General features: G+C 41.0%; 1 protein-coding gene and 1 pseudogene across 4 annotated transcripts in view; both read right to left on the bottom strand.

The window, feature by feature from the left end:
* Nucleotides 1-25,603, bottom strand: part of PRKN (parkin RBR E3 ubiquitin protein ligase) — a 1,310,471-nt gene that overhangs the window by 86,967 nt on the left and 1,197,901 nt on the right. The gene's annotated exons all lie outside the window — the stretch shown is intronic.
* Nucleotides 18,150-20,672, bottom strand: LOC309811318 (long-chain-fatty-acid--CoA ligase 1-like; annotated as a pseudogene). Its single transcript has one exon. The product of its transcript is annotated as a long-chain-fatty-acid--CoA ligase 1-like (transcript).

The following is a 25,603-nucleotide window of genomic DNA, read 5'->3' as shown; positions in this document are numbered from 1 at the left end:
TTGTAAGAAGTAAAAAGTCACAGAGGTAGAGATAGCATCTATTTTGAGGAACATTATTTCTCCATCCAAGTCTTGGCACTTTGGTTACACATTTATGGGCAAGACGTTTTTTGGTCAGCTTTCTCGTAATTGGGGGGTGGTACCTAGGCATCTCTGGCTGTAGAGGTGTCCCTGGACATCTTGGCAGCTAAGAGCCCCAGGATCATTAGCTGTTCCTAGACCATTTCATCTATGTGCCTGACAATCCTTATAAGCTGGAGTCCAAGTTCATCTTCCCAAATGAATGGACATTATTTTAAAATAAAAGCATTCAGAACAGAGGATGATTCTGGGCCTCACGCAATTCAGGAAGCCCAGTGTTTTCTCCCCAAGGTCACACTAAAAAGGTGGTGGGTCTGAGATCTTGTCTGTTCAAAGTAAAGTGATAAAGGGTCAACATAGAGAGAAAAGTTGTCATCCGGGGGTGGACGGCTTACATACAAGCGTTATGAATGAGGCTATCAGGGCTCAGGTAAGAGCATTATCTTGGATAAATGGTTTGTGGTTATTGATCTGGACCAATCTGACAGAAAAGAAGCTCCATGTATTATTGCTACAATTACTTGTTTATACTTGCAATTTAGAATTTGTATGCTTAGTCAATTCTGTCAATATCAAAAAAAAAAAAAATTAACACCCTAGTTTCAAAATCTGACATTTGGATTTTGTCCCAAGATTTAGTGTGTCCTCTAAGCAAAATAACTGTCAATCTGAGTCATTTGCCTTCAAAGAAAACTTGAAACACAAGTAATCAGGGAGAAAGCCAACCAACCAAACATAAAAAGATGCAAATCAGGTTTCAAGGTTTATAAAAATAAAAGAAAAACTTTTTCATCTATCCTTATATATTCTATCACTTCTCATCAGGTGGCCCACAGAAAGCTTATTTTATCAGACGGAGGTAACTCAGAAAACATTCTGGGCTGGGATATGTGCAATGGCCAGCACTTGACAAGGAGTCTCATATTCACGTTCTATAGAAATCTATATTGAAGTGACAATTTTAAAAGCTGACCAATAAGCACACACAGTGAAGAGGGCAACCAAGAAAAACCACTCTGGGCGTTGTTGAAAACTGTTGTCTGGACCTCAGAGAAGAGGTCAGAACCTACAAGAGAGATTTATCCTTCCAGAGGCCATAGGTGAGGTCTTGGGGCGGGGCGGAGGCAGGGTGCACCGGTTGTACTTCCAAAACCAATGGTACTTGTTTACAAAGACATTCAGGCCTCTTCTTTCATCTTACATGGACAGGTATAGGGAATCAAAGAATAAGTGCAGAAAAAAGAGACTCGGGGAATGGAATGTCCTTGGTGGGCCCTGGTATCTTCTTTGTAAATATACTGCTCCGCTCCCACACCCTGGATACTGTTTCTGTTACAGAGCCAAGGGTGAGGGCTGCCAGCTGTGCTTCCATTCCTTATCCTTTCTACAGGGTCTTAGAGCTTCAGTTCTCAAGAGGTAAGAGAAGACCTTCAGAGAGCATCATCTTCTGTCAGTCCCTCTTGATTTTGTTCCAAGCATGGAATGAAGTTCCCTATGTGGCTTGATTAGCACAGACAGCACAGAGGAACCTTTCTTTCCCTCATCACTCATCTTGAAGGCAAGACAGCCTCAGGATGCCACCTGCTCATGGTCCCTCACAGGGAACCTGTTGTCCACACTGCCCTGAGGCTGCTGGACCACTCATCATTAAATGGCCAGTGATCTATGCTGTGGCAGGACATAGAAGATATTCTGGCCAGAATCCTGGTCTCAGGAATATAAGTAAGATAATTCCAAGAGAAGGAGGTAGTTAACAGTGCCCATGTACAATGGACAAATGACAAATGTGGGAGGGGAAGTGGTGGGCCGTGTACAAGCTGAGGTGGGTAGGGAGCTGAAGACCCAGTGACACCAGGTGGCTCATGGGCAAGGTTTAGAGAATAAGGGGACCGCTTTGGTTCTGACAGATCTCTTGGACAGTCCACATGGAGCCCTCAAAATAATTCTCTTAATCTTGGAGAAAAATGGTGCCACCTTCAAATATTTTGAAATGCATTGATAAGTTTCACATATTCTTAAGTACTTCCAGTGTCTTATTTAAAAATTAAACTTTTTTTCTGAGGACTTAACTCATGAATAAATCAAAATCATAAACATAGTGAACTTTACATTTTCTTAAAAGTTTCAGTACTATTTACAAACTATGGGTTCAACTTGCTATCCCAAGTCTAAATCAATTACTTAATTAGGTGTTTGAACCTAAGTCACAAAGCTGATCTTAATTAACCATATTCCTTTAAATATTACAATTTTGTGAAATTCCAAATACATATAAGTTCGTTAACATAAAGTATTAGTTCTACGGTTTTGATTCTCTTAAGCATTTCTCTACTTAATTCTAAATCTTTCCAAAGGTGAAAAATGTTTAGCTACTAAGGAAACGATTGCATCATCCCACACAATTATTTTAGGTTATGCTCCCATATAATTTTGGGGATTGTCAGCTTGCTTGAGGTTGCATTGTAAACAGAAATTTTAGCTGGGGCATTGACTAGATTCTTTGTGGCAACCCATGTGGGACCAAGTGAATCCTATTTATAGTTGTCATGGTGATGATTCCAACTCAAAGGAGGTGGGTATGGAGTTCTTGACCTTAGATCCAAGATACACACACACACACACACACACACACACATAGATATATGCTATATATTATATATAATGTTTCCACCCAGTTGGCTAAATCACTTGACAAAATTTTGCATATTGTGTTCTTAAGATGTAAATATATTTCTATCTCAAGATCTTTAGATACACGATCTTTAAAATTGTGTATTCTGTCATATTTTTGATGGGACCATGAACATTTTTCGGATATTAAAAAGTGTCTAATTAAATTTTGATATTGCTCATGACTTTGATAATTCAGTAACAAATTCTCAGTTCATTCATTTGATGAGTGTTAAAAAAAATAGAATCGTTAATTCCTTAGGGTCAATGAGTGCTTGAACTGTGAACTAGCAACTAGTACTGAGTCCTGGTTAAGAGTGAGAGCTCTGGGATCAGTCTGTCTGGGCTTAAAATCTTGGCTCCACTTCTTTCTGACTCTTAACCATTTTACTATAGAAATTCTCATACGCTGTGTGTGTGTGTGTGTGTGTGAGATTCCTTACTCTTAAACCTTATGCTATAGAAATTCTCATGAACTGTGTGTGTGTGTGCACGCATGTGCACGTGTGCAACAGTACCAGTGATTGAACCAAACACTAGTGTAGGTGTTGCCGTGCAGGTATTTTATAGATGGCGTTAAGAGCTACAATCAGTTGACTTTAAGTAAAGGGCATTCTCTCAATAATATGGGTATAATATGGCCGAACCACATCCAGTTGAAAGACATTAACTGAAGTTTCCTGGGAAGAAGAAAGTCTGCCTTAAGGATGTAACACTGGCTCATGCCCAGTTTCCATCCTGCTGGCCTGCTCTACAGGATTCAGACTTGTAGTCCCCACAGCCATGTAGGCGAATCCCTTAAAATAAAGAGAACCCTGGAGAACCCTGACTAACACACAGTGGTTTCCTTTTTCCTTTATTTTCTTCCCTCCCTCCCTCCCGTCCTCCTTCCTTCCTTCATTTTCTTCTTTCTCCCAAGTCCCAAAGAGCAAACTTCAGGATTGTCTTTTCCGGGAACACTAGTAGTTGCAACCCGTAATAGTAGCCATGAAAATTCATTAACTTAGCAATTGGTAGTTGAGTTCCACTTTGGAGAGAAAGATTAATCTCTTATTTTCTATCTGTCGAAGTGAAGAACTAAAAGTGTGTTACCCTTCTTTGCTGTAATGTATAATAGAAGTGTTCATTTGGTGTCCACAACGCTAATTCTGACTTCTTGAGAGCATGGCCTTTGTCAGTCTGGTTCAATCCTACATGTTCTAAGCACCTAGAGTGATGCCCAGCACATAGCAGACACTCGATTATTTGGTGAATGAATAACTTGCTATTTACATCTGCCCAATAACTACCTAACGAGTAGAAAAATTTCCACTGAAAAATTCCTAATTGTCCTTTTTATAGAGGCCTACATGTGTAGGCACTGTTCTAGCTGAGTAAGTCACATCAGGTCCCTTACAGAAGTTCTAGAGATATTAGGTGAATAGAAATAGATAAACACATGGAATTTAATTCATATCAACATACAACAGGGAAACAAACACTAAAAATTTTTCTAGTTTGGCAACGTGTGTTCCTAGTTTCTTTCAAAATTCATATTTCAAAAACATTTTCTAAGGAAAACATTGACCTCTAGGGGAAGTGAAAGGCTCCTCCATTCTCCCACTTCATCAGCTTTAATCCTGCCTGAATATGAACAGGATCAAGGGCAAGACATTATACCTCCCCAAAAGAAAAAACATTTGGATTTGAGTACACCGACCTAGACCTGCCTCGTAAGGTGGTCAAAGAGTAAAGGATGTGGGGTGCACGTGTGTGACCTTTTACTAATACCAATTCTCAAGGCATCTCCGCTGAACACACAACTCTAATAATTTCTACCAGAAATGTCAAAGGAATCAACAATGTTAGTATTCAAATAGGATTCACCACTTCTAATTGCCCTTTGATGCCACAACTGTATTCTTAAAGGGTACATGGGTTTCACACAAATAATTCAAGATTCATGTTTATATCTACATAGAGTGTCCGGAACAATGGTGCTGTAATGACTGCCAAATGTAGGTATAGATTGATGGATGGATGTACGAATTAACGAATGCTCTGTAATCTAAGGGCTGAAGATGAATTACATAAAGCTCCCCAAAGGGCAGAGGGCACCATCAAGGAATATAAAAATCTACTGGTAGGTACAAATTGTTTCTAGAGGAGAGATTGGTTCTGAAAATACAGAGATTGGAAACCACCAACTCCATATGTGCTTTATCATACTATTTAAACCTGCATGATGAGGAAGCTAACACTTTGTAGACAACCTCATACAAAGGTGGTTTTTCTAAAAGACAGTCTTCTTTTGTCCTTCCTTTGTAGCTATTTGGAAAGAGAATGATAATAATCAAAAGACCTGCAAAAAAAAGCGATTCGGTATTTCAAAGGTTGCAGGCTATTGTGCGACACATGCTGAATATCATGCAGAAAATGACTACCTTCTGAATTACTTGGGATGCTTGAAACTCCGGAGAGAAAAATAGAATCCCACTGTCTGTTATAAGAACGCTGAGAAGAAGAAAGAGAGAAATTCAGCCTTTCAGACATTCAGATTTCCTTTGCTTAAGTAGGGCAGACCCCTTTAAGGAAAGCTTTGGGGACAGAACAGAAATACATCTCAGGGCAGCTGTTTTTCCATCTGAAGAAGGTTGGGTGGCTCTTACGCCACTTACAGATTTTAAAAACGTGTTGTCATTCTTTAATCATGGCCATTATTGGAGAATATGATTGAAACTTTAATTATTAAGTAGAAAGAATTGGCAAGCACTTTCATCGGGCAGCTGGTGTGCCCGAAGTGATAAGTCATCAGCACAGCGGATGAGAACCTGGGAGCGCGTTATCCCCGTGCCGGGACCCCAGCCGCGCAGGAGGCAGTGGTCTGTCCACCTCCTACTGGCCCCCTGTCTCCTAAAATGTCTGCACGCCGTTTACTGCAGAGCCAGTGTTTAGACCAATGCTCAGTAATGTGAAAACATCAATCATTTCCCTCCTCTATTGAAATGAAGTATGATTCCTCTTGATTTAATAGCAAAGGAGCATTTCCAAGGCACAAAAACATTTCCACGACTAAGCACAAAGGTTATGCTGAAAATATACGTTTGTTTTCTTCTTCCACAGAGCCATGGGCACTAAATTTATTAGCTTCGTGTTCACCGTGACAGTAACTCCACGTCTGCCGGGCTCTGCACTTTCTGTAGTGCAGTAGACAGTGTGCAGGGAAGCTCGTCAAAGGAGAAAGGCTGCCAGATATTCGTCAATTGTGGGGAAAGGATGGAACACAGGGTTAGTATGACTCATTAGTGCTTAGGTCTAAACCTTACAATCACCAAAAGCCATTGTGGCTTTTAAAGCTACAGTAAAGATCATTATTTGGATAACCTCAAACCCCTGCATCCATCTAAAGCAGGGTCAGGGTTGAAAACAAGGACCACCACTGACACACCCAGGAGTGACGTGGCTGAGCTTTCTAGAGCTGGCAAGCACCTCCGCTGCTCAGATAGTGTTGCCTGCAGGGCAGGGCCCTGGTAGGGGCCTGGAGACCAAGGGAGGCTACTTCCAGGTGTGAGGCGTCTGCTCCCTCCCCGGGTGACCGGTGCACCACAGTTAAGATTAGTGCCCGGGTTAATTACACTGGAACCCCAATGACAGTAGCTGTGTCTGTGAAGTTCTCTTCCTGCCAGTCTCCAACCTACAGGAAATGCCAAATTCTCTCTCCTAATCATGAGAACATTCTCAGAAAGGTACTTGAGGTGCCTATTAATTCTAGCATATAGTGTAAATTAATGATGACCTATTTGGTTTTAGATTTTTTTTTTTTTTTTTTTTTTTTTGGAGAAGATCCAAACTATGCACTTGTTGGAATAAATAAGGGGTCTGACTACAAATATAGCTGACAGTTCTTACTGGTGGAGGCCACGGTGCTGGTTCTAAGTGGAGTTGTGATTAGGAAAGAATTTCCTGAACACCTGATCTGTTTATAGAAATGCCTGGAACTTCCGGCCTGCAGGGCACAGGGATGGCTTGATCCCGGCCTCTCAGAGTTCCATGCCTGCCTGTCGTGGAACTCCCTCAGAAAGAAGATTTTTTCCCCAATTTTCTCACTTCTGTTTGGAACTTTCTACTTATAGGTAGATTTCTTCAGGGTTCTAGGAAACCAGCTAAGGTGGCACCTTTGTCTACAATTATAATGGTTAGGGCTAGCTTTATCTTTGCCTCCTTCCCCTTTGCAGCTAGCTGAACAAGGGCTTTCAATGACTTACCCCCTAATGGGAGGTTTCAGGTGCAGAATTGGGTCAGCAGAAATAATTACACTGAAAGCAGGTTTCTCAGTGCTGCTGACACTATTCTGTTTAGACAGGAGAATGGCCGTTGACTTCTCGTGAGGGACACATTTATCCACCAAAGCACATATCCCTCTTTCCTCAATTCAACCATTCATCCACCCAGTCTTCCAGCTTTTGCTGTGTGCCCGTCAGGTGTAGCGGGCAGAGCAGGAAGTTAAGGAGTGAATATGAGCAGCAATCGATTCTGTCCTCAAGAAATTTTCTGCTCACATTGGAAGACAGATTTGAAGGTAATAAACTAAAGTTTATGATAAAACTGTGATCTGTGCTATTTTATGAAATTACAGGGGTTGCAATGAAAGAATTACTTATGTCCGGATGAGGAGGGCTTTATAGGCACTGTGTGTTTATAGGCGAGAGTGACTCCGACCAAGATTTTGAAGAATGAGTTATCCATTATTTGAGAATAATGGGAAAAGGCGGTGTAATCCCCACCACCCACCCCCGGTTGGTCACAGGCCCGACGAGATGTTTAGAGTCACAAGGTTATAATAGGCTACACTTGGCACTGGATTCACTTAGAAGGATATAGGACAGCAAACAGCATGCTAGCAGGGAGTGTCAGAGAACATTTCTTTGAACCCCAGTGACCACTCAGGTTTGGGGAACAAGATCAGGATGATGAGTGAGGTCACGAACCTGGATAGAAGCTCTAAGTCCCAAATGTGTTGGTAAGAGTTCCATGGACATAAATTCAAGCTATAGAATGTGTAACTTCTACCTCAAAGAGCATGACTTCCAGGGAAGTCTACAGCCTACGGCTTCTCCCCTGGGCATTTATGGTTCATTCACAGTCTCAAGCTGTCATGATGCGATGTGCCAACCAGGGGTCACTTTTTATCATCGGCACTTGCTGACTATTAACTCAATAAACATTCCGTCTTCGTCAGGTCTCCCAGGAGCAGAACCGAAGGTCCAATTTGTCCTCAGAGAAGGAGAAAGAGTTTTGCCGACCAGCGGCTCAGAGGAAGGAGCAGTCTATGCTGAGGTCTGGGAGTCTGAAAGAACACGGTGAGATCCAGAGCTGGAAATGGTCCAATGTGAGTTAAGTACAAGGCACTGCAGGAGATGAGAGGAAGGGTAAAGGGGAGAAGGGGTGGGAGATGGGGCCACCGGAGGGGAGAGGGCCCAGAGAACAGACTAGCCCATACCCAGGGGCTTAGATGTTTAGCCTGTCAGGAACCATGGCATGGGATGTGTTGTGATCACATGTGTATGGTAGTGATATCAAGGGTTGAAGAGTGAGGAACACACCGTAGGGAGGAAGAGAGTGGGTTGTTACAGAAGCTCAGGTAAAGGATAGGGGGATCCTAAGTTAACAGGAAAGGGCATGGAGATAAGGAACATCTACTAGCTGGAATCAATCAGCAGTCAATCAGCTACTGGGGATAAGAGTCTGGAATATGCCTATGGATCATCACACGTGCCCCTCACTGCAGAGAACTGAGATAAGAGGAGGGAGAGCACGTGGGTGATGGAAGAGGTGGAAAGATGAGTTCAAATATGGATATTCTGCATTTGACATGCTTATGAGAATTCCAAGCGGAGATACCCAGCAGGCAATGTAAAGTATCATCCTGAGGCTCCAGAGATGGGTCTCTCTAGAGAGAGACCTGGGGTACATCAACCATAGACGGGGCTCAGAATCAAAGAAATAAATGAGACGGCCCAAAGGAGGACTTGATCTCAGAAGAGGGAAGGACCAGAGATGGTCCCCTTGCAGACACCAGAAGTTTAAGGGCGGGTAGGAGACGGGTTTGTGATGTAGTCTGTGAAGATGCGACTGAAAGGGGGCAAAGGACAGGTAAATGGGAAGGGTACCATGGAGGCCGGGGTAGGAAGAGCTGTCACCAGCATCACGGCTGCAGTGAGGTGGGTACACTGACAGTAAGGACCTAACCATTTTCTTCATCTTTGCACGATATTTGCATCTGTAGTATAATCGAAGGCTAGTCTATCTAGAGGACTAGAGGGCTCAGATCAAAAGTCAGCCTGAAGTTATTTATATTTCATCATTTACTTATGCAGCATTCTTTTTTTTTTTTTTTTTTTTTTTTTTGCTGTACGCGGGCCTCTCACTGCTGTGGCCTCTCCCGTTGCGGAGCACAGGCTCCGGACGCGCCGGCTCAGCGGCCATGGCTCACGGGCCCAGCCGCTCCGTGGCATGTGGGATCTTCCCGGACCGGGGCACGAACCCATGTCCCCTGCATCGGCAGGCGGACTCTCAACCACTGCGCCACCAGGGAAGCCCTACAGCATTCTTTTAATTCTAATCACAATGTCTGGTAAAGATCCAATTTCCAGCTCTCTCTGGTTTGTAAGCTGGTGTTTTTCTGCAGAGATACCACAGGGGGAGGTATGTCAGGGCCTGATTTGGTATTCAGTTAATATTATAGCACATGCTCTTCCATTACCTAGAAGCTAATGACTATCTAAATTAGTTCTATGGCCCAAAGCAAAGATAAGGTGGTTAGTATGTTTGACCAGTCATTAAGGTGTGTCTTTCTGGAAAAATATCCTCTCAAGTGAAATGACACCATGATGTTCTATCAGCAGTACAGTTAACTCTTATTAAAAGGTCTACTTTGAATGTCTCCCCAGGGTAATCATATAAAAAGAGAATCAAAATTTAATATGTCATTAGTAGAGGCTGACTTGCTGAAAAACAAGCTGAATTAGTTGAGAATTGCTGCTAAAACATTCTGTAGCTGGCAAATATTACTCTGATTCTCTAGAGAATGGTAGCAATAAAACACGTAGAATATGTTTTGCATCCCAAAGTTGGCATTCTTGAAATAATCAATGATTTTTGCTCCAAACCAGCTTAATATATCTTGTACCCATAGACTGTAGCCTGAGGTGGATAATATCTTCTCTTGCCTCAGAATTCTTTTGCTCAGTTTGTCTGCTTGTTAGGTGGAGCACTGATATAAACAAGGGGATACACAGATGTTAGAAGTCCTGTGTAGGGTACGTGACAATAGAAGTACCAGGAAAGGCATAGAGATGAGTACTTATCTAAATACTACACAAATTAAAAGGATGCCTAAGTACAGTTAGGCATCAAACTGTGCCTACGTGCAGTTAGTTACTGACCACTAAAGAGTGCCAAGGTCAGGGTGAGCACCCTGGCTGGGATGGTCTGTGAAGTATTATCAGAGAAGTGGCATGATGCACCCAGCGGAATTCCTGAGGCATCCAGCTTCCGTGCAGTCTCAGGTCAGTGCCATTTAGCTGGTGCTTCTACTGCCCTCTCTTCTCCTCTCCCCGTTACCAAGGGTGCCAAAACCGTCTCAATTTTCAGGATTATTCTTCTTCGTTTCTATGTAGCTTATCTTTCCTGACCACAACCATTCCTAATCTGCTATAGAATTATGTTTTCTAGAAGTCAGTTGAGTCCAAGCAGATATTAGAAATCCTAAATTGGCCATTTAATTGTGCCTCTCCTTGATCTTGAACAGACTGTATTTGGGATCTGGTAACACTTTCTGAAGAAAACCAACTACTGAGGTCTGAAGGACCCTTGTATCAACTGAATTACACCTACTAGATGCTTTTTCTGCATTTTGATATTCAGATATAGAATATTACAGTCTCTCAGCCCTCACAAACTGAAACTTTTCAGTTAAAGGCCAAGTGTTTGTGAGCGCTTGGAAAACTCTTCAAATCATCGACTCAGGCGCTGTGGAACATGTGAAAAGTGGCAGCAACAGAGACAACAGTTTTAGAAGATGAGTCCTCATTCATGTAGTCAAGACCTTCTAGAATGGGATCTGCTTCAGGCTGTGGTGCCTCAGGGCGGCACTGACTATGCTTGTGGGAGTGGCTCGCTTCCTGCTGCAGCTCATCTTGAGGGGTGACGTGTTTTCTGGCTTGTTTGTCTTGGTAATGACAACTTCTTAATATTAGAATTTTCTTTTTTTATCATCTCACGGCTGATCTACATTTTCACAGTTCCTGTTGCTAGTTTACTGGAGAAGAATTGTCAGCTTTCGTCTGTCTAAAAATGTCATTTTATTTTGGCCTTTATTTTGAGGAATTTTTTTTTGCTAGATATAGAATATTAGTATGGCATTTTTTTTCCTTTCAATACGTAACAGTATTGAAAGGTGTCATTCCCTTGTTTCCTGGCCTCCATTATTTTTGATGGAGAAGTCAGACCTCATTCCCATCATTGTTCTCCTGTATGTAAAATTATCTCTTTACCTTGGGTTTTCAGCATTTTGACTATGATCTGTATATGTATGGTTTTCTTTGTACTGATCCTACTTGGAATTCACTGTCCTTTTTGCATTTGTGGTTTGATATTTTTCATCAGTTTTGGAAAAGTTTCAACCATTATGTCTTCAAATATTTCTTCTACCCCATTCTTTCTTTTGTTTCCTGCTTGGATTCCAATTAGATGTGTGTTGGACTGTCTGATGTTGTCCTGCAGATCTTGGATGTTCTGTTTGATCTTCATCACTTTTTTACACTTTGTGTTTCTGTTTGAACAGTTTATATTGACGTCTCTTCAAGATCAAAGACTTAGTCAATCCTGATAACATAATTTTTATTTCTAGCATTTCTAATTGGTTCTTTTTCATGGTTTTCACCTCTCTGCTTAAATATCCTATTTAAACAAAGTTTCCATTACTTAAAATATGTTTTAGAATGCTTAAAGTTATTCTTAAATCTGTGTCCACTAATATTCATTTCTGTGGTTGGTTCTACTTCTTTTGACTATTTCCTCTCTTGACTATAGATCACATTTCCTTGCTTCTTTGAATTTTGCATAATTTTTAAAATTGTATGCCAGACATTGTGTATAAAAGAACAGTAAAGACCAAATTAAATAACATTTACTCATCTCAGCACAAAGACCTGGCTCTATCCAACTGCCTGCAAACTCCAGTGCTGTATGTCTCAGGCCAAACAACCAGTAAGACAGGAATACAGCACCACCCATCAAAAAAAATAAAAAATAAAATGAAACGACAAAAACATTTGTTACAGACGAAGGAGCAAGGTAAAAACCTACAAGACCAAATAAATGAAGATGAAATAGGCATGGTACCTGAAAAAGAATTCAGAGTAATGATAGTAAAGATGATCCAAAATCTCAGAAACAGAATGGAGAAAATACAAGAAATATTTAACAAGGATCTAGAAGAACTAAAGAGCAAACAAACAGTGATGAACAACACAATTACTGAAATTAAAAAATACTCTAGGGCTTCCCTGGTGGTGCAGTGGTTGAGAGTCCGCCTGCTGATGCAGGGGACATGGGTTCGTGCCCTGATCCGGGAAGATCCCACATGCTGCAGAGCGGCTAGGCCTGTGAGCAATGGCTGCTGAGCCTGCGCATCCAGAGCCTGTGCTCTACAATGGGAGAGGCCACAACAGTGACAGGCCGGTGTATCGCAAAAAAAAAAAAAAAAAAACTCCAGAAGGAATCAGTAAAAGAATAACTGAGAGAGAAGAACAGATAAGTGAGCTGGAAGTTAAAATGGGGGAAATAACTGCCAGGGAGCAGAATAAAGAAAAAGGAATGAAAAGAATTGAGGACAGTCTCAGAGACCTCTGGGATAACATTAAACACACCAACATTCGAATTATAGGGGTCCCAAAAGAAGAAGAGAAAAAGAAAGGGTCTGAGAAAATATTTGAAGAGATTATAGTTGAAAACTTCCCTAACATGGGAAAGGAAATAGTCAATCAAGTCCAGGAAGCACAGAGAATGCCATACAGGATAAACCCAAAGAGAAACATGCTGAGACACATATTAATCAAACTATCAAAAATTAAATACAAAGAAAAAATATTGAAAGCAGCAAGGAAAAAGCAACAAATAACATACAAGGGAATCCCCATAAGTTTAACAGCTGATTTTTCAGTGGAAATGCTGCTGGCCAGAAGGGAGTGGCAGGACATATTTAAAGTGATGAAAGGAAAAAACCTACAACCAAGATTACTCTACCCAGCAAGGATCTCATTCAGATTAGAAGGAGAAATTAAAACTTTTACAGATAAGCAAAAGTTAAGAGAATTCAGCACCACCAAACCAGCTTTACAACAAATGCTAAAGGAACTTCTCTAGGCAGGAAACACAAGAGAAGGAAAACACCTACAACAACAAACCCAAAACAATTAAGAAAATGGGAATAGGAACATACGTATCGATAATTACCTTAACTGTAAATGGATTAAATGCTCCAACCAAAAGACATAGACTAGCTGAATGGATACAAAAACAAGACCCGTACATATGCTGTCTACAAGAGACCCACTTCAGACCTAGGGACACATACAGACCAAAAGTGAGGGAATGGAGAAAGATATTCCATGCAAATAGAAATCAAAAGAAAGCTGGAGTAGCAATTCTAATAGCAGACAAAACAGACATTAAAATAAACACTATTACAAGAGACAAAGAAGGACACTACATAATAATCAAGGGATCGATCCAAGAAGAAGGTATAACAATTGTAAATATTTATGCACCCAACATAGGAGCACCTTAATATATAAGGCAAATGCTAACAGCCATAAAAGGGGAAATCGACAGTACACAATCATAATGGGGGACTTTAACACCCCACTTTCACCAATGGACAGATCATCCAAAATGAAAATAAATAAGGAAACACAAGCTTTAAATGACATATTAAACAAGATGGACTTAATTGATATTTATAGGACATTCCATCCAAAAACAACAGAACACACTTTCTTCTCAAGTGCTCATGGAACATTCCCCAGGATAGACCATATCTTGGGTCACAAATCAAGCCTTGGTAATTTTAAGAAAATTGAAATCGCATCAAGTATATTTTCCAACCACAATGCTATGAGACTAGATATCAATTGCAGGAAAAAAACTGTAAAAAATACAAACACATGGAGGTTAAACAATACACTACTAAATAACCAAGAGATCACTGAAGAAATCAAAGGGGAAATCAAAAAAATACCTAGAAACAAATGACAATGAAAACACGATGACCCAAAACCCACGGAATACAGCAAAAGCAGTTCTAAGGGAAGTTTATAGCAATACAAGCATACCTCAAGAAACAAGAAACATCTCAAATAAACAACCTAAGCTTACACCTAAAGCAATTAGAGAAAGAAGAACAACCCCCCCCCCCAAAGTTAGCAGAAGGACAGAAATCATAAAGATCAGATCAGAAATAAATGAAAAAGAAATGAAAGAAACAATAGCAAAGATCAATAAAACTAAAAGCTCGTTCTTTGAGAAGAGAAGCAAAATTGATAAACCATTAGCCAGACTCAACAAGAAAAAAAGGGAGAAGACTCATATCAACAGAATTAGAAATAAAAAAGAAGAAGTAACAACTGACACTGCAGAAATACAAAGGATCATGAGAGATTACTACAAGCAGCTATATGCCAATAAATTGGACAACCTGGAAGAAATGGACAAATTCTTTGAAAATCACAACCTTCTGAGACTGAACCAGGAAGAAATAGAAAATATAAACAAGCACTGAAGTTGAAACTGTGGTTAAAAATCTTGCAACAAACAAAAGCCCAGGACCAGATGGCTTCACAGGCAAATTCTATCAAACATTTAGAGAAGAGCTAACACCTATCCTTCTCAAACTCTTCCAAAATATAGCAGAGGGAGGAACACTCCCAAACACATTCTATGAGGCCACCATCACCCTGATACCAAAACCAGAGAAAGATGTCACAAAAAAAGAAAACTACAGGTCAATATCTCTGATGAACATAGATGCAAAAATCCTCAACAAAATACTAGCAAACAGAATCCAACAGCACATTAAAAGGATCCCAACAGCACATTAAAAGGATCATACATCATGATCAAGTGGGGTTTATCCCAGGAATGCAAGGATACTTCAATATATGCAAATCAATCAATGTGATACACCATATTAACAAATTGAAGGATAAAAACCATATGATAATCTCAATAGATGCAGAAAAAGCTTTTGACAAAATTCAACACCCATTTTTGATAAAAACTCTCCAGAAAGTAGGCATAGAGGGAACCTACCTCAACATAATAAAGGCCATATATGACAAACCCAGAGCCAACATCATTCTCAATGGTGGAAAACTGAAACCATTTCCTCTAAGATCAGGAACAAGAACAGGTTGCCCACTCTCACCACTATTATTCAGCATAGTTTTGGAAGTTTTAGCCACAGCAATCAGAGAAGAAAAAGAAATAAAAGGAATCCAAATCAGAAAAGAAGAAGTAAAACTGTCACTGTTTGCAGATGACATGATACCATACATAGAGAATGCTAAAGATGCTATCAGAAAACTACTAGAGCCTAATCAATGAATTTGGTAGAGTAGTAGATACAAAATTAACTCACAGAAATCTCTTGCATTCCTATACACTAATGATGAAAAATCTGAAACAGAAATTAAGAAAACACTCCCATTTACCACTGCAACAAAAAGAATAAAATACCTAGGAATAAACCTACCTAAGGAGACAAAAGACCTGTATGCAGAAAAGTATAAGACACTGATGAAAGAAATTAAAGATGATACAAACAGATGGAGAGATATACCATGTTCTTGGATTAGAAGAATCAATATTGTGAAAATGACTCTACTACCCAAAGCAATCTACAGATTCAATGCAATCCCTATCAAACTACCATTGGCATTTTTCACAGAACTAGAACAAAAAATTTCACAATTTGTATGGAAACACAAAAGACCCCGAAAGCAATCTTGAGAAAGAAAAATGGAGGTGGAGGAATCAGGCTCCCTGACTTCAGACTGTACTACAAAGCTACAGTAATCAAGACTGCATGGTACTGGCAAAGAAACAGATATATAGATTAATGGAACAGGATAGAAAGCCCAGAGATAAACCCACACACATATGGTCACCTTATCTTTGATAAAGGAGGCAAGAGTATACAATGGAGAAAAGACAGCCTCTTCAATAACTGGTGCTGGGAAAACTGGACAGCTACATGTAAAAGAATGAAATTAGAACAATTCCTAACACCATACACACAAATTAACTCAAAATGGATTAAAAACCTACATTTAAGGCCAGACACTATAAAACTCTTAGAGGAAAACATAGGCCGAACACTCTATGACATAAATCACAGCAAGATCCTTTTTGACCCACTTCCTAGAGGAATGGAAATAAAAACAAAAAGAAACAAATGGGACCTAATGAAACTTAAAAGCTTTTGCACAGCAAAGGAAACTATAAAAAAGATGAAAAGACAACCCTCAGAATGGGAGAAAATATTTGCAAATGAAGCAACTGACAAAGGATTAATCTCCAAAATTCACAAGCAGCTCATGCAGCTCAATATCAAAAAACAAACAGCTCAATCCAAAAATGGCAGAAGACCTAAACAGATGTTTCTCCAAAGAAGATATACAGATTGCCAACAGACACATTAAAGGATGCTCAACATCACTAATCATTAAAGAACTGCAAATCAAAGCTAGAATGAGGTATCTCCTCAAACCGGTCAGAATGGCCATCATCCAAAAATATACAAAAAGCAAATGCTGGAGAGGGTGTGGAGAAAAGGGAAACCTCTTGCACTGTTGGTGGGAATGTAAATTGATATAGCCACTATGGAGAACAGTATGGAGGTTCCTTAAAAAACTCAAAATAGAACTAACATAGACCCAGCAATCCCACTACTGGGCATATACCCTGAGAAAACCATATTTCAAAAAGAGTCATGTATCACAATGTTCACTGCAGCACTATTTTTACAATAGCCAGGACATGGAAGCAACCTAAGTGTCCATCGACAGATGAGTGTATAAAGAAGATGTGGTACATATATACAACAGAATATTACTCAGCCATAAAAAGAAATGAAATTGAGTTATTTGTAGTGAGGTGGATGGACCTAGAGTCTGTCATACAGAGTGAAGTAAGTCAGAAAGTGAAACACATATGTATGTTAACACATATATATGGAATCTAAAAAAAAAAAAAGGTTCTGATGAACCTAGGGGCAGGACAGGAATAAAGTCACAGACGTGGAGAGTGGTCTTGGGGGCATGGGGAGGGGGAAGGGTGGGCTCGGACGAAGTGGGCGAGTAGTATTGACATATATACACTACCAAATATAAAATAGATGGCTAGTGGGAAGCAGCTGCATGGCACAGGGAGATCAGCTCGGTGCTTTGCGACCACCTGTAGGGTTGGGATGGAGAGGGTGGGAGGGAGACGCAAGAGGGAGGGTATATGGGGATATATGTATAAGTATAGCTGATTCACTTTGTTATACAGCAGAAACTAGCACAACAGTGTTAAGCAATTATACTCCAATAAAGATGTTAAAAAAACTCCAAAACCATCACAGACAGAGCAGAGGGACGGGTTCAGTGAAGGTAAAGTGTACAGTTATTCAGGTGTCACAGTTGAACATGGTTGATCCAGGTAATTGTTTCCTTGTTGAAATGCCTGTCTTCACTGCAGAGTCTAAGACAGTTTTTAAAATAACCCCTGGGAAGGGATGGAGGGAGGGAATCGGGTCTGGAGAAGAGGGTCAGAGAATATACTGCTCTCTGGGCACCAGAATCCACCCACAGTGGTGAGCGGCCATCCATCTTTACCTGCGTTGTTCTGAGCTAGGTCTGTCCTCGGCTTCACTGCTAACCTTCTGCTCTGACAGGAATAACAGGGGTTAATCAGAAGGGTGGTGTGAGATGGGGAAGGGAAGGTGGCAGGGATCAAAAAAAAAAAAAAAAAAAACCTCTGGTCCACTTGTGACCTCCTGCAGCTGGGGCAGTTCTTGTTTATAAGGGATGGTTCACTCCAGTACATGGTACTCTTCGGAGCAGCAGACACCTGCAGAATTTGCAGCAAGTGGCAGACATCCCAGACATAGCAAAGTCCTAACCACTTGGTTAGCAAAACAGAGAGACAAGTTTTCACCCTCCTTTTAAACTGAGGAAGTCGTAATAACTTAGCACATTTATAGTTTCCCCTTTACAGTTTTTTTAAGGCTCATTTTGGAAATTGTGTATCACCGTGAACACGGTCTGCAATGCGAGGTGACCATAAGGCATATGACCATAAACCATTCCCTCTAAGCTTCCTATGATGAGAATATGAATGCACGAGGCAGACAAAGATGCTCCTTCCCTACTTGCTGTTGTCAAAACTACCCACTGAGGCTACGGGCGGAAGAAGACCGCGGAGGCGTGCGGCCTCTTCCCAGCTTCCTTCCTCGCATTAGATTTTGATGGTGGAACAAAGTTCAAGGATCTGTGACCTGAAATAATTCCAAAGCTCTGGCCTTTTAGCCTTCATTGTTGGGGTCAGAAGGCCGTTGTTGACAGAATAATTCAGGGTGGAAACAGGTCAAAGGACCTGTTTAAATGGTTTTAGGCCCAGAATCCTTCCCAAGTCTCACCATGTCTTCTAGAATAGCTTTTTTGACGTCCTTGTTTCTGCACAGTTCTTCAAAGGGGCCTTCAAAGCCTCTCTTCTGGGCCCAGGGACCTAGCATCTCAATGTCTGGTACCACAATTACTATGAGAAATGCCTGCAAGTTCTCTCCGTGGACGAACACCTGAGCGACAGGTTCACTTCACTGGTAGATGTTTTCGATCTTCTCCAGAGCTATGTACTCTCCTTGTGTCAGTTTAAAGATGTGCTTTTTCCTGTCAATGATCTTCAAGGTGCCATTTGATAACCACTTTCCAATGTCCCCTGTGTGCAACCAGCCGTCTTTATCCAGAGCTTCTGCTGTGTTTGCTGGGTCCTTTAGGTAGTCTTGAAATACATTAGCCCCTTGCATACACACCTTGCCCTTGCCCTTGGCAGCCATGTAATTCATTTCTTCCACATCGACAAGCTTTACAATGTTGCAAGGCATTGGGGCACCAACATGGCCTGTGGTCCAGTCCCTAGGCACAGTCAGGCAGCACCCGGTGGTGCACTCAGTCTGTCTGTAGCCTTCATAGAACTGGCAGCCCAGCGAGTCTCTCAGGAAGGTCAGCACAGTGGCGGACATGGGCGCTGCTCCTGTGATCATCAGCCTCACTTTTCCTCCCAGGCTCGACTCTTATTTTATGGATGGTCAACTTATCCCACAGGCTGTTGTTTCTAATGATGCCACTGCGAAGCTTGGCTTCTTCCCTCTTGGAGGCAAAGTCCAACAGCCATCGCTTCGGCATGGTGTTTGCCTGAGGAAAAAGTCAGTCAAACATCCAGTTCAGCAGTCTGGGGACCACAGGGAAGATGGTGGGTTGAAATGCCTTGAGATCATCCATAAGCAAACTGATATCTCCTTGGAAAAATCCTATTTTAGCTCCGTGACACAGCATCACACACTCTACAACTTTTTCAACACACTCTACAACTTTTTCAAACACGTGGGCGAGAGGCAAGAAAGAGATCAAAGTATCATCTGAGGAAGTAATGAATGTACTCTGTCATTTTCACAAATGCTGAACAATCGCTGACTGCATTTCCATGGGTGATCAGTGCTCCTTTGGGGTTGCCTGTAGTTCCACTTGTGAAGTAAATTATTGCAACATCTTCAGGTGCTGGAGGCTTGGGCTTCCGTCTGTGGGCTCTTCCCAGGTCCTCCATCGCCTTCATGCTGATGATCTCCACCCCACACTTCTTGCCTTGTTCCGACCCATCACTGCCGTAGGAGTCCATGAGAACAATAGTTTTAAGGCATGCTGTTAATTTATTTTCTACAGCTTCTAATAAGAGGTTGGCCTTCTCTGGCTTGCCCACAAAAACCAGAGAGAGTTCAGCTTTGTTGATGATCAAGGTGACTGCTTCAGTTCCGAGGGTACCGTAGAGGGGAACGATCACCATCGAATAAGTAAAGCATCCCTGTTCAATGATCACCCACTCAGGTCTGTTCTAAGAAAAGAGGCTGATGAACTGATCTGGGGCTCCCTTGAAGCCCTTGTGGAGCAGTGCCGAGCCCACACACTCTGACATTTCTGCAACCTGTTTGTATGAAAGCCATTCATAGGGTTGGTCTGGTTTCCGAGAGCCTAAACAAGGGCCGTTATTTGACACCTGCATGCCCCTCTGGAAACCTCCATATAACATCCTGATGTCATTGTAGAAATACACCAAGGGCTTGTCACTGTCCAGGAGCACGGATCTCCGGGCACCGTCACTGCCTGCCACCTCCACTGACTGCATGGCCAGGTCGCATGGTGGCTTCAGGGCCTGCAGCTGCATGGCATACCAGAAGGTGGTGAGCGCCACGAACGCACCGAAGCCCATGAGTGTGTTGGTTGGAAGGGTGCACACGTACTGCCGGAAGTCAACCATCTCTGGCATCCGAAAGTACTAAAACAGCTTGTGGTCTTGCATCGTCCTGGGTTGGTGGCGCCCTATGCCGATATCTTAGAAGGGCGTCACAAGGATTGCCATCCTATGGCCTCAGTCTTCTCATTAAATGAAAGTTCCAGACTCCATGGTTGGGGATTCCATTTTGTGACTCGTGGAGAAGTAGGAATCCAGTCTCAAACCTCTTTTCTACTTTCTTTCTTCCAAACGCCTCTCTAGCAGGAGACAGCTTATCTTCTAACAGGAATGCTGGGGAACCAGAGGAGCTTCAGCAGAACATTTCAAAGGCACCTTGGACTAGACCTTTGCCAGGTGGCTGTCTCTCTTCCTCAGTTTGGATGAAGGGAGATGAATGAGGGGAAAAAACTCAGTGGATGACTCTTTCTTTGATGTATTACCTGGTTTCAGGACTTAATGAAGCTCAGGTTCTTGATGTCTCATTGCAGAAAGAATTCAGTGAGAGACAGAGTGATAGGTAAGAAGTGGATTTATTTAGAGAGAAACACATTCCACAGACAGTGTGGGCCATCCCAGAAGGTGAGAGCGGCCTTGGGAGAAACACACTCCACAGACAGAGTGGGGGCCATCTCAGAAGGTGAGAAAGGCCTAAGCAGTAAGATTTAATTTTAACTTTCCTATACTTAAATGTATTGAAGTGTCATTTTAATGCATCGGTAAAGAAGCACAAATGCCAAATCACAAACTTAATTTTATTATTTTGATAACTGGATTTCTTTTGAATTTTATGTGTTTAATCCTATGCCTTTAGAAAATATTGTTCAAAGATAATGTTTAAAGTTTTTATCAAACTGCCAAAGGGGTCCATGGAACAAAATAACTAAGAACTTCATTACTAGGAGTTTGATATTTTATATTAAAAAATAAGATTCTAAAGAAAAGTCGCTGCTTCTGACACATCTTTGGAAATTCATAATTTAAAGAATTTAGCTGTATTTAGTAATTTTCCCCCTAAGGTCTTCTTTGTGAGGTCACAGATTACAACTAGCATTGGGATATGTTTTCAAAGAGACCCCAGCTCAAATATAGGACCCAAACACTTAAAATGCTTTATCCTGAGAAGATCCAAATATTTATGTTTCCAACTCACGTTAAAAATTTTCTAAAAGCATAAGATGTTATTGAGGGTTCCCCACTGTTGATGACTGTGGTTAGAAAGGCCATTGAAAATGGCTGCCAGGGAAAGGACAGCTGTAGGGATGTCAAGGCTGCTGGGGGGCAGAAGGTCCCACTGACGGCTTCCCTGGCACTTGTAATTTAGTCACTCAGTGATCAATTTCTTAACACCAGAGATGTGCTGGAATTAGTGTGAAATTTCCACTCTCTTTGGCTCTAACTGGGACATTCCATAATTACAATGAAATGAGACCACGCTTCACCGTCTCACTCCCTCTGTGAAGAAGTTATCTGGCATGAAAAGGAAAGGAATGGAAATCAAGAGCCAGCTTGTAGGAATTGTTAACAGAATAATTGGTGAGTGAGCCGAGGTGAAATGGCTTTGATGCAAACCAACACATGAGGTTCTAATTAGGCAGTAAGACTGGAAAGGAAGTGAGCATTATGTCTGTTAATTGACTTGGATGATGTTGGGTGGTGAGGTATCCTGAGGAAAAGCCAAAGGCCTTTAACTCACCAGTGTGGTTAATTATTAGAGAACGTTGTTCTTGCGGAATTTCCTACCAAGCATTTCAAAAAGACATTATTTTGCTTTTAAACATGCTAAAAACATTAAGTGACACTTCTTGCAGGCTAATAGCAGCTTGTATTGGTGATAAAGAAATGGTTGGAGATTTTATTTAGTCCAAGGTTAACGAATAAAAGTTATGAAGATGGTCTTCCTTTCATTTGTCTGCAGCAGAGTAGAACAAATTTACCTTATCTGACTTTACTTGGGGAATGATCATAGAAAATGTGAAAGGATAAATTGTTTTTATATAGAATTCTTTAAAAAATCATTTTTATTTTTCTGTATGACAAATGAGAAAATATGAGTCATTAGAATGCATAAGCATTCTAATATGAGTCATTAGAATGCATAAGCATCACTAATCTGAGAACTATCCTGATAATGGCTCAAGTTCTCTGAAGCATGTTTATGCAACTCCTTTGCTCTCCAGTGCAATCTGGGAGGGAAGGGCATGCACTGCCATCCTTCTGCTTGGATCAGATGTGGAGGTAGAAGATGGTGACGAGCCTCTAAAGCAAGAAAGAATGATATGAAAAGCAACCTTAAACTGACAGATCTGTGTAAGGCATAAAGGAGTAATTGATTGTACTTGAGCTGTATCACAGCAACCTGAATTAATTAACAAAGATAAATTACAATGTGTTCTATCTTAGCACTTCTGAAGACAAAGAAATGACAGTATTGATGGATAGATTAAGGACACATTTTCGAAGGTGTGGGACATGGTTAATTTACTCACAAGTAGGATGGCCATATGATTTGTTGTTTAACAGTACAATTCTGAGAATGAAAGGGAGCATAATAGCAGAGACTCCAGAATAGGCATAAACACCAGCCTGTTTTGGGCAAAATAAGATGTGTGCCTGTCACCACTTCTCACTCTATAATTCCAGAATGACATGCTGCTTATTCATATACATTATGCCTCTCCTATAGTACCATGTTCACTGGAATGTGAAATTAACATATGGCAGTTGTATAATTTTATTATTATTGTTTATTAATAAAATAACACAAATAATAGGCTATAAGTAATATTAATAATTACTATTGAGCATTATTATACTAATAATTAACTTACAAAATACTTTTGAAAGTATTTCAGTTACTCCCAAAATAGCTGGTAAGTGGCCTCTCCAAAAAATTCTGAATGATTTATCAAATAAGCAAGTAAATAAGCTTTATGTAGCTATACTAATGCAATGTTATTTAGTCATTAACAATAAAAATTTAGAATAATCTTTAATAAGCAGCAATACAATTTTACCTCTGTTAATGTATTCTAAGAAAGTAAGCAGGTAAATACAAAGAGCTTTATGCATGAGAATATTTCTCATGACATTGCTTATAACAGCAAACACTGTAAAGCTGGGGGGGTGATAGCATCAGGGCGCAGTGAGCTACTCTCTTTGTGTCTCCCCTTTAATCTGCAACCAGTAGAACATCCACAGCTCAACAAAGGTGCCTCTACCGAGCACACCAGGGTGCCAAATGATTGCATATTTCTGAGCATCTAAAGGAGGATGGACCGGAACGCAGAGAAGAGGTGGTACAGGTGCAATAGCAGAGGCAGTGCCTGCAATTCTGGTCCTGTAGCTGCAGTAGCTGAGCCCATGGCCCCAGAAAACCTGGCCAGCAGAGGAGGGAATGCACACAATGCCAGCCCCCTGGCCACAGCAGTGCCCAAGGCCACAGGTAACCAGGCAGCAGCAGCGGTAGGGCCTGGGACCCCCGTCCCTCCAGCCATGGAGGTACCCACAACTCTGGCTCCCTGCTCATCCCACCTGTAGTAGTGGAGCCCACAAATCTTACAACCCTGGACATGGCAGAGGTGCCTGCATGCTCCTGGCTGGCCCGCTCCCGATGCAACTCCGGGGACGCTGCACATGGTGGAAGAGCCCACCGTCCCAGTGCTCCAGGTAGCAGCACCATTGACACCAACAGCTGCAAGGCACCAATGACCCTGGAGGCGCAAGAAGCAATAGAGGGCAAGGGTGACACCTCCGACAGAGGCAGTGAAGGGTGGAAAATGCTGACTTTCAAATACATCCAAAGGCAGCGCAGGTAAGAGAAACTAAAAACTTGTGATATGTCGCCAACTACTGGATGACCAAAGAAAGGCCTCTAATTTCTGACCTGTTGAACAGTTAGAATGGAGTAGAGAGCTGTCCCCTACTTCACATGTGCTGGCTTATCAAGCACCATGAAGAACCATAGTAACACTGTACAACAAAGAGAAAATGACAATTCTTTAGACACCAAACTTAAAACTACAGAACATTTCAATCTAACTGATAGAGAATTTAAAATAGCTGTCACAAAAAAACCCAACAAGCTACAAGAAAACTCAGAAAGGCAGTAAAATGAGCTCAGAAATAAAATTAATGAACAGAAGGAATACCTCAACAAAGAGACTGAAACTCTAAAAAGGACTAAACAGAAATTCTGGAGCTGCCGAAGGCAATAAACACGGTGAAGAATACTTTAGAAAGCATCGGAAACAGATCAGACAAGATGGAAGAGAGAATTAGTGAGCGTGAAGATAGATAGATAGAAATGATACAAGTAGAAGAGGGAAGAAATAAGACATAAAAAGATGAGAAAATTCTATGAGAGTTATCTGACTCTTTTGGGAAGGGGAAGATTAAGGTAACAGGTATTCCAGAAGGAGAAGAGAGTGAAAAGAGAGCAGAGAGTTTATTTAAAGAAATAATAGCTGAGAACTTCACAAATATGGGGAAGGAACTGGATATACAAGTTCATGAAGCTAAGAAAACACCTAATTACCTCAACACAAAAGACCTCCAAAACACAGTATATTAAAACTATCAAAAGTCAGTGGGAAAGAAAGAATTTTAAAGGCAGCCAGGACAAAAAGAAGGTTAACCTACAAAGGAACCCCCAGTAGGCTATCAGTAGATTTCTCAGCAGAAATGCTATAGGCCAGGAGAGAATGGAATGACATTCTCAAAACACTGAAAGATTACAAACTGTCAGTCAAGAATACTCTACCCAGCAGAGTTATCATTCTGATATGAAGGAGAAATAAAGACTTTCCCAAACAAACAAAGCTGAGGGAGTTCATCAACACTATACCTGTCTTACAAGAAATGTTGAAAGGAGCTCTTCTAGCAGAAACAAAAAGGCAAAATATGCAAAACTTTGAGTAAGGTGATAAATAGACACGCAGAATCAGAACACTGCAACTCTTTATCAGAATGGGTTTTTTAAAAACACTTTATTATAACATAAAGGCTAATGGGGAAAAAAAGCAGAAAAAAATAACTATAGCTACTTCAGTTTGGTAACAAACTCACAATATAAAAAAGGACAATTTGAGATAACTAAAACACAAAAGGGGAAGATGAAAAGAGCAGAACCCACATAGATAAATGAAGATAAGATGCTATTAGCAGAAAAGGACTGTTTTATCTATGAGAAGTTTTATACAAAGCTCATGGTTACCATAAACCTAAATCTAGAACAGAGACACAAAACAAAAAAAGAGGAAGTGGA

Source organism: Mesoplodon mirus (genome assembly GCF_964341445.2).
Source record: "Mesoplodon mirus genome assembly, chromosome: 10".
Classification (NCBI taxonomy): domain Eukaryota; kingdom Metazoa; phylum Chordata; class Mammalia; order Artiodactyla; family Ziphiidae; genus Mesoplodon; species Mesoplodon mirus.
The sequence above is the reverse complement of the archived record's forward strand: the minus strand, read 5'-3'. Positions and strand labels throughout refer to the sequence as shown.